This window comes from Vidua chalybeata, chromosome 17 (assembly GCF_026979565.1).
Source record: "Vidua chalybeata isolate OUT-0048 chromosome 17, bVidCha1 merged haplotype, whole genome shotgun sequence".
NCBI lineage: Eukaryota > Metazoa > Chordata > Aves > Passeriformes > Viduidae > Vidua > Vidua chalybeata.
In genome coordinates, this window is record NC_071546.1 from 14147174 (window position 1) to 14157929 (window position 10756).

Below are 10756 nucleotides of genomic sequence, written 5' to 3' on the forward strand. Positions count from 1 at the left end.
GTCTCAGTACCTGGTAAGGTAATCTTGATATTAGCAAAGTCTGTAGTTACAAATCAGATTTCAATGTTCTGAACTCCTGGGTGTAGTCAGTGAAGAGTAAGACTGAAATATGAACTCATTAGGAGTGTTTCATTTGCCAGAAAATTCCAGGAAATACCATTTTATACCGTGATTAAATTAAAGGTCTTGTACACAACCATTCTCTTACCAGGATATCAAGAAGGATGGAGGGTGGTTATTTTAAGTCTTGGCATATAAACTTTCTAGTATTTCAAATCAGTCACTCTTCAAATCTGGCTTTGAGGCTGTTCACTGATTCCTCTCCAGATTTGAGGCTAACCACACTTTTGAAGAAGTCAGAAAGGGGAAGAAAATAGCTCAGTAAAACTGGAAGCACCTTAACCCGATGTGTGTAATTTAGGATGTGGTACCGTGAGCTGTACGGGCTGGCAGTTCCTCGTGTCTCAGTCCTGGTGCAGATCCCCAGGCAGGCAGATCCCAGCGCTGCAGGGAGCAGCCCGAGCTGGCCCTGACCCTGTGCTGGCCCCGGGGCTTCGGGAGCTCCCCGGGGCAGGGAGCAGCAGGACTCTGCTCCGAAGCTGGTTTCAGCTGGCCCGAGGGAAGGTGCGTTCTCTGTCCGCCGTGCCCAGCGCTGCCGAGGCTCAGGGCAGGCTGGCAGCACGGGCAGCGTTGCCAGGCTCGCAGCCGCTGAGCTGTGCCCTGCAGGGGCTGTCACCTGCAGGGTGGGGACACCGGGGGGTGCTGAGGCAGCCGCAGCCCGCTGCACTGCTGGGGTTGGTGCTGTGGCTGCAGGGTCAGGCAGAGCCGAGGTGCTGAAGCCCTGTTCCTGCGCAGGCTGCACTGAGCTGAGCAGGGATTTCCCGGCGGGGACACACACACAGCTCTGTCCGTGAATCACAGCCCAAAGCCGCCCTTCCCCTCAGCGCCTTCCTGCGGGCCGCGGCTGAATCCTCCCCCGGCTCTGGGGCTGCTGCTCGGTCAAAGCCTTTCTGATGTCAGAGCCGTGCAGTGAAGGCTCATTGCTCTGACCCTCCCTGAAACCAGCTCCAGTGCCATCTGCTGCTGCTGTCCCCCTGCCCCGCGCTGACAGCTCCCTGACAGCAACTCACCAGTCAGTACTTGAGCCTTTGACACGTATTTTCATGGCAAACCTGAATATTCACCCAGTATTTTTGTAGGAAAATTCTGTCATTCTTGCCACTAAGAAATTAGCAGGTTTCAAATACTCACTAGTACAGTTACAGGAAAGTTTCCCATTGTGTAGAACACATTTCACACACAGCTGTGGTAGGAAAACAAATTAATTTCCATTTTAGTCAGAACCAAAAGATTTCAGGAATATGTCATGTGCTTTGTCTCTCCAGTTCTGTTAATAAAGAAGCTGATATTTGCATAAGCAGGTTGGTATAACCAGGAGTATTTTGTTCCTTTTGTGGCTGATTTGCCTCTCTGTAACCCCAGCTCATTTGTGATGATCCATTACAAGAACCTGCATTGCAGGGGCAGAGGCAGCCACTCGCTCTTGTCTCTATTGCTTTATATTTTAATTTGACTTTATCTTTCATCATCAGTCCCACTAATAAATATGAAAAGGTTGTATTCATTTATTTCTGCATCAGAAGAGCTTTGGTCTCCATGGTTACAGCCATGCAGCTTTACTTTCACCATAAGCTTGGTGCTTTTTTTTCCCTTTACAGACTTTGCAGTGGGTTCTCCATCTTGAGCTTTTCCACATGCATTTTTAAAACAAGCATTTTTTTTCCATTTCTCCATATTGTACTTGATGCAAAGCCAATCATCTAAAAGGTACATCCCCTCCTCTCTTCCCTATTCAAAGAGCTAAGGGGGTTTAGTGTTCCTGGGCCAATTTTGAATTTAAAATGCTACAGGTGCAGGGATGGGCTGTGCTGCTGGTGGTCCTGGCTAAATCACACCTACACTGCAAAATGGCACATCCAAAGGCCCAGAAGAGCTGCACAGAAAGTTTATTTCTATCATTCAGGTTATATCACACAACAGCTTGTAAAACACTGCTCCTGGTGCAAAGGGTGTGCTGCAGGCTTCAGCCAGGTGGTGTTTATGGCATTTTAAAATTCTGCCATTGGCTTCAAATTCTCCTGCAAAATGGGAGTGTTTGTGGAGCTGGCAGTGTTGGCACAGGGCTGGCAGGTTTGACAGGCTGCACTGGAGCACTCTTCAAACCCCTGATCATCTCAAATATTAAACATGAAGGTAAACAAAGTGAGATTTTGGACATTGTCTTCACTGACTTTGGAAACTCAACCAAGTACAGACTCCTGGGATCAAATCTTGGAATAAATCTTCCCTCTCCACAGAGCTACAACAGGGTCAGAAATCTGTGCTTCCCCTTAGGGGTACCAGCCAAAGACCTGAGAGGTAACAGAGTCAGGATGTCCTGAAGGATGAACCGTTCAGAATAAACTCAGGCACCTTTCCTAGAAACCTCTTGGTTATCAAGAACGACTTACTTTGATTTTTGGTACCTACACAGTTCCCAGGAGAAAGGCTTCAGCTGGGGAGGCTCTGCAGGTCAGAGGGGTGAGGTGCTGGCAGGGGATGGCTCTGAAACAGAAACAGGGCAGAAATTCAGCTTCTTGCTCAAGAACAGGAAATAATACTTGAGGGAATTATCTGCTAAAAGAGACAAGGGGGTGGAATCATCATCTCAGAACTGAAGTTGCTCTCCAGTAATAATAACTGACTTTGTAAGCAGTGCTGAAAATGTGAAGTTGTTTACTCTCACACCTGATTCTACAGACTTTGAAATCATCTTAGCTGGGTTAATATTGAACAGATAAAAATAGAGTAGAACACAGGGGAAATTAGTTTTAAAGCACAGAGAAATGCAAATGAATTAGTACCACTTGAAAATACTGACTACAGAAGAAATACAGAGAGGGATTTAGGTTTGCTTCTGGGGTTTTTAAGAACTCAAATAATTGATTAATCCCGAATTGAGGAGATAAAACAATTTCTTTCTGTAGTGCAGCAATCCAAACCTCTGGCTAAAACCGCAGTCTCGATGGAAAAGGAGCCTGTCTTTCCCCTGAGGCTGATGCTCTCCAGGCCCTAAACTTCACCTATTTCCAGAGGCCAGTTTGCTATTTAGATTAAATCCTCTCATGTATTTGTGTGCAATTCTCCTCCCTGTGTTTCATCACCTCCTTCCCATGGCCACAACTTTCAATGTAACACAAACCCAAGTTTTTCTTCTCCGACTCTCAGCCTTCACAAGCACTGGTAAGACAAGCTGAGGAATCTGAACTGACCATGGAAGTGCTGCCAGTCATGTCGTGCACCCCTGTGAAACAGAAAGGACAAAAAGCCTGAAGCAAAAAGCTGTGAGAATATCCAGCTGTAATAATTCATGGTGGGATATGAACACTGTCACTGACATCCCCAAAATAAAAGCAGAGAGAAGGAAAAGACCGCTCCAGTTTGCCAAGTAAAATCACCTGTCCCTCATTTCTGGGGCAGCACTGCCAGGGGTCACCCCGGGAGCAAACGGGCAGAAATTGGGCTGTGAATGACACAGAAAAAAAAAACTAATTAAGCTTAACGAGCTGGGTGCCAGTCTGCTTGCAGGAAGCTCTGGCCAGAGCAAGCAGCGTCACTCTGGGCACAGCCTCTCCCACCAGCCTTAAAAGCAGCCTCTGGCTTTCCCACAGCTCATGACACCTCTGTCCCACTCGGCTTTGTAACCAATACTTGAGAGTTTGTGAGAGCACTTACTATCCAAAATTCCTCCAAAAAGGTGATGCCACAGTTGCAATGAGAATTTACTATTTTTTTTTTTAGATCCCTGCGATAGTAGATCTGATGCTTTGATATCTAATACTTTACTGTTTCTATAACATTGCAGCTTTTTTGACTCACACCTTCCCCTCTGACCTGCAGGTACCACGTTCTCTGTACCCCCTTGCCATGGGGCATTTTTGGGGGTCACTTCCCAGAACCATGCCATAACCATTTCCAAACCCACTCGTCCTTTGGCTGCATCCCCAGACTCAGGGAGGAACTCTTGTTACCAGGTGGAGTTAAAGGAACCACTTCATTCTTACCTGAGCTTCAGCTGCTGAATCCCTGGGAAATGAGGCAAAGCTCCCAGTCCACACAAGGTTTTCCAAAGAGGGCCCAAGGAAAGCTTTTCCACAGTGGGACAAATGTCCCCCAGGGCAGGAGGAATCTCTGTGCTGTGCAGATGAAATAATTCCTTTGTGGTCAGGCTGCTGGGAAACTCAAAGGAGAAATGAGGTGGTTGCCTGCTAAGCAGGAGGGGGATGTGGGGAAGAGGGAGAAAATGTCTTGAAATTCCAAAGGCTCTTGAAATGATCAAAAGAGAAAGGCTTAAGTAGGAGCAAAAAGCTTTTTGCCTCCAGATCACTGATTCCTCTGTGTCCCCAGATCATAAAGGCCAGATCACGCTGAGCTGGAAGCAGATCTCTCTTGACCTTCCCCTGTATTCTATTAACTTAAAGATCCAACAATGAGGGAATAAACTGAGAAAATAAAGATTAAAGGAATTACAGAGGAATTTAGCATTTGGAAGGCAGTATAGCATGTTCAGATGAGGCCTGATCAAATAATAGCAACGAAAGGATTAAAACATTTGCGAGAGCTTTTGAAAAATCAAGCACACACCACTCTGCACTTGCAGGCAAATAAAAGCACTGGCATGCAGAATCATGCCTGGAAGATTAAAACTTCGGGTGGCAGCTTTAGAGACTTCAGTCAGCTGCATTTTAACAGGCAGCCAGGTTATCCAGGGAGACAATTTGTGTGACACACTGTGGAAGGCACTAAAAGCACCCTGGAGAAACACAGCTGGAAGCCCCAGGCCCCAGATGGCACAGCAAACACAAGGAGCAGAGAGAAAATGACCCATTTAAGGGCAGAGTGGTCACTCTGACAACTGCAGCCCAGCATCAGAACAGCAAAGCTGGGTCTAAAGGTGATCACTTCCAGGGTACATCACATCCAGGCAGAAATTCTCTTCAGGACAGGAGTAGTTTCTGTCCTAAGGCAAGCACAGCAATGTCAAATCACTCCAACTTTCAGAGCACAAGCCTTGGAGCCCAATTTTTGCTTTCCTCCCACACTACATATCCTTCACCCAGCATTCCCTGGATTCCATTCTCCATATAGAGCACCTTTATTATCACAGAAAGGCAAAGGAATCAAACTACTGCTCTGTAAGCCCAAAATGACCCTATGAGGAGCACAAGCTGCAGGATTTTCTTCCTGGAGAAACACAAAAGTCCTTTCCTTCCTGTTGTTCTAAACTTTTCTGTGCAAGCACTTTGGAACAAAGTCAATTCCACGCAAGCTCCAGAAAGCATCACATAGATCCTGTTGACTGAAACTGGTCATTAATGATAACCTTTCACTTACAACATATAATTTCCTCGAGACAAGGATAAATCAGGCTTCCCTTGTGAAGTACACTGCCATGACAATACAAAAAAATCTGCCAAAGAGTTATTTGTATTTCATAAATAATAATGAGATACATGAAGTCAAGAGAATTTAGAAAAAACACAGGAGAAAAAAACAACAACCATGTCCCACTTTTCCACCCTCAGTCTCTTCAGAGCTGTTCAACAGCTGCAATAATGATCTGCACAGATCAATAATCTTGCAGAAGCCTTGGGAGCTCAGTTCATTGGCTGCTTGGTAAGAGACAGGAGGCAAGGATGCACACAGGAGTGTGGGATGCAGCAGAGGCAGGACACCACAAAATGTGCTCTGAGTGTACAGTCCCAGACGTGGTGTTTGGTCTGTTGCACACCAGGTGATGCATTCAGCTCCTCACGAATAGAATCATTTCATTTCCCCAGGATGCTGTTGCCAGAAGAGGAGCAAGTCCTTTCCAAGAGAAGGTCTGGATGTGTTTTGTTGCCATTTGTGGCTGGTGTGACAATCTGTGTCTGTGGGGCTTCCTCGGGCAGCCAGCCCTGCCTGTGGCTTGCCCAGACTCCCAACTGCCTCGTGCTCAGCTTCAGGAAAGCCAAGAGGGAACTGGATTGAAACAAGGAATGAGACAAACCAAGATAAATAAAAACCAACAGTCTGAGCATCTCAGCCTCCAGGGGCAGCAGAGGCAGAGACCTTCACAGCATCCTGCTAGCACAAATACTCTCATTTTATCAGTAAGGTAACTCCATGCATTCTTTGCCCTGGCTTTTACTGCCAGCTCTGCTCTCAGGTTCCCAGGTCCCTGTCCAGTGGGACAATCTAAGGAAGTGCCTAGGACAGGCAGATCTAGAGAGGAACTACTACAGCAAGCTGGTAAAAGAAAAGAAAACAAAAAACAAAACAAAAAACAAACAAACAAACAAACAAAAAAAAACACTAACAAAACCTTTGGGACCAGACGATGCATTTGGGGATGCTAAAGCTGCTGGTTCACAGCATTGTGAGGCTGCTGTCAGTCAGCTTCAATGCCAGGGCAATCAGAGCAGGGTCTTGATGACTGGAAAAAAGCCAAATGTCATATTCAGCTTCCAGAAGGCTGAGGAGGAAGAACTGCAGCATGTTCAGCCTAACCTCAGTCCCAACAAAAATATAGAGCAAAACCTTTTGGAATCCATTTGCAGCACTCCAAAGGAAAGGGGATGACCAGAAAGAGTCAGCACAGCTCTGGCAAGGGTGAGCAGTGGGCAGTGACCCTAATTGCCAGCTCTGCGGGCAGGGCTGGTGCCCCTCAGAGAGCAGCAGCTGCCCTGATCAGCAGCCTCTGGCAGGGGACAGGTGACAGCGGGGATGGGGACCAGCACAGCCGGGCTGCGCGGTGGCCACGGCTCAGGAGCTGCGGGCCCGGGGCTGCCAGGCCGGGAGGGCTGGACTGACACCCTGGGGCAGTCAGCACGGGACGATCGGCGTGCTCAGAGGGCTGGACACGCCCGGCAGGAGCCGAGGCTGAGCCAGCTGCTCCCTCAGCCCGAGGGAAAGCACCTTGGACACTCCAGTAAATCCTGCAAGTGTCAGATTTAGCCTGGCAAAGTACTCAATATTCTCATGCTCATTGGGAAGGCATTCAGACAGACAGAGACTGACCCACCCACAAGTCACAGGAGATGGAAAATCACGCTCATTTTCCAAGAGTAATACAGCAGGAAATAAAGACCAGTGAGGGCTGGCTTGTATGCCAACTCTAGTGAGCAGCTGGGATGCTGTTCTGTGGTGGTACAGCAGAAATTTGCCCACAAATACAAGAATAGCCAGCATGGCTGCACTGTCCAACAAAGCTGAGGAACTTGTTTCCAGCTGAGACCAACAGCTGATGCTCAGAGTATAAAAACAGGGCAAGTATGCAGCATTCCTGCCTGAAATACTCCCCGAACCTATAGGAATTTGCAGCATAAGAGTTCCTAGAAAAAGAAAGATAACTTTGCTAAACAACTTTGGTGAATTTTAACATCTATAAATCTTCTTTCAGTTACAACTGCAACAGTAAGTTCCAAACTTCAGTGACACATCACATGTCAAAACCCCTCCCTTAGTTCATTTGGAGACCATTTCTTGATAATTTCTACTTACTGTCTCGTGCAATTTCAGATTTCATAAACTCTACTGGATTCTTGTTCAGCGTGGAAAAGAGAAGACTAAAATCTGCTTAGCTGTTTCCCAAAGGGATGTGGTTCCTGACTCCTGCTCCAGATGCCTTTTCCAGTCCTGCTGCAACAGGATCAGGACTCCAGTCAAAGACGAAACCACAGATGCAGAGAGGGACACAAGATGGTTTTGATTTTCCATCTTCACACTTTTCCTAACAGTTCCTAACTTTCAATTCTTTCTTGCCTGTACCTGACCTGTGAGCTGAAGGTTTTCCTGAGGCCATCCTGGCTTACTTCATGATCTCTTTCTTTAATGGAAAATGCTGGTTCATGGACCAACACCACTCACGTGAGGCTCCCTCTCATCAGCCCCAACTGCATCATAATTTATCGACACCTTGTTTTGGCCAGAGTTTTCCTCTCAGTCTGTCAGTGTTGCAAGGTCTCTCTGCAGCTCTTTGCAGTTGCCATTCCCTTTTGTGATCTCAAAATAACCATGTCAACAACCTTTCTCACCTCATGGTTTGCCTCTTTTTCCAAATCCTTTGTGATCCACTGAGCAGCCTGCTACAGAGACAGAGAGCACCTGAAAGGCTTCTTGCCAAGCCTCCTAGCTCAGGAGCATGTGAAATATTTGTGATCCCAAGAGGATGAAGGAACCAGCACTGCACTTCCACACTTTGCAGGCCCATCATGGAACATATTTGAATATGTGTCTTTTAGCAACCTGACAAGAGCACAGCCACAGTGCTTAGGTGGGAGGAGAACAGCCCAGACAGTCCCTCCCCTGATACAGGCCTCTGTTTCTTTCTTTTGTAAAAAGAAATCATGTTTTCTCTTATGGGCTGGAAATGAGAATAGTTTTGCAATGCCACAAGGTCCTGCTGCCGAGGGCACTCGGGAAAGGAAAGAGTTCAGCATGAATGGTGGGGTCTCCGCACGGATTAATCAGACTTTTCTGGAAGGGACAGCACCAGGGAGCAGCGCTCCTTCAGCTGTGTCAGCAGAGCAGGGCACAGCAGGGCCGGGGGGGCCAGGGCACCCGAACCCGGCCCGAGCCCGCCAGCCCGGCCAGGGCAGCGAGGGGAGCCCCGCGGCAGGCAGGCCGGCTGCTGGGGCACACGGACAGACACACGGGCACACAGAGACACACGGACACATGGGCACAGGGATGGGCACACGGACAGACACACGGGCACAGGACGGACACACGGACACAGGGACAGAGACACGGACACAGGGACAGAGACACGGACACACGGACACATGGGCACAGGGATGGGCACACGGACAGACACACGGACACACAGAGACACACGGACAGACACACGGGCACACGGACAGACACACGGGCACACGGACACACGGACACAGGGACACACGGATGGGCACACGGACAGACACACGGGCACACGGACACACGGACAGACACACGGGCACACAGACACACGGACACAGGGACACACAGATGGGCACACGGACAGACACACGGGCACACGGACACACGGACAGACACACGGGCACACGGACACACGGACACAGGGACACACAGATGGGCACACGGACAGACACACGGGCACACAGAGACACACGGACACAGGGACACACGGATGGGCACACGGACAGACACACGGACACACAGAGACACACGGACACAGGGACACACAGATGGGCACACGGACAGACACACGGACACACAGAGACACACGGACAGACACATGGGCACAGGACGGACACACGGACGGACACATGGACGGACACACGGACAGACAGAGACACACGGACAGACACACGGGCACACGGACACACGGACACAGGGACACACGGATGGGCACACGGACAGACACACGGGCACACAGAGACACACGGACAGACACACGGGCACACGGACACACGGACAGAGACACGGACACACGGACGGACACACGGACACAGGGACAGACACACGGGCACAGGACGGACACACGAGCACAGGACGGACAGACACAGGGACAGAGACACGGAGACACGGACACAGGGACACATGGATGGGCACACGGACACAGGGACAGACACACGGGCACACAGACACAGGGATGGGCACACACACGGATACACACACGGACACACGGACACAGGGACACACGGATGGGCACACGGACAGACACACGGACACACAGAGACACACGGACAGACACACGGGCACACGGACACACGGACACAGGGACACACAGATGGGCACACGGACAGACACACGGGCACACAGAGACACACGGACAGACACACGGGCACACGGACACACGGACAGAGACACGGACACACGGACGGACACACGGACACAGGGACAGACACACGGGCACAGGACGGACACACGAGCACAGGACGGACAGACACAGGGACAGAGACACGGACACACGGACACAGGGACACATGGATGGGCACACGGACACACGGACACAGGGACAGACACACGGGCACACGGACACACGGACACAGGGACACATGGATGGGCACACGGACACACGGACACAGGGACAGACACACGGGCACACAGACACAGGGATGGGCACACACACGGATACACACACGGACACACGGACACACGTCCACACACAGACAGACACACACACATTCTGTTGCTGGCAGGGCACGGGGCAGTCCCTGCAGGTGTGCCCGGGCAGGTGTGCCCGGCAGCTGTGCCCAGGCAGCTGTGCCCAGGCAGGTGTGGCCAGGCAGGTGTGCTCAGGCAGGTGTGCCCAAGCAGGTGTGCCCAAGCAGGTGTGCCCAGGCAGGTGTGCCCAGGCAGGTGTGCCCGGCAGGTGTGGCCAGGCAGGTGTGGCCAGGCAGGTGTGCCCAAGCAGGTGTGCCCGGCAGGTGTGCTCAGGCAGGTGTGCCCGGCAGGTGTGCCCGGCAGGTGTGCCCAGGCAGGTGTGCCCGGCAGGTGTGCCCAAGCAGGTGTACCCAGCAGGTGTGCTCAGGCAGGTGTGCTCAGGCAGGTGTGCTCAGCAGGTGTGCCCAGCAGGTGTGCCCAGGCAGGTGTGCCCAAGCAGGTGTACCCAGCAGGTGTGCTCAGGCAGGTGTGCTCAGGCAGGTGTGCCCAGCAGGTGTGCCCAGGCAGGTGTGCCCGGCAGGTGTGCTCAGGCCGGCACACCCCGCAGGGAGCACGCCCAGACCGCCCT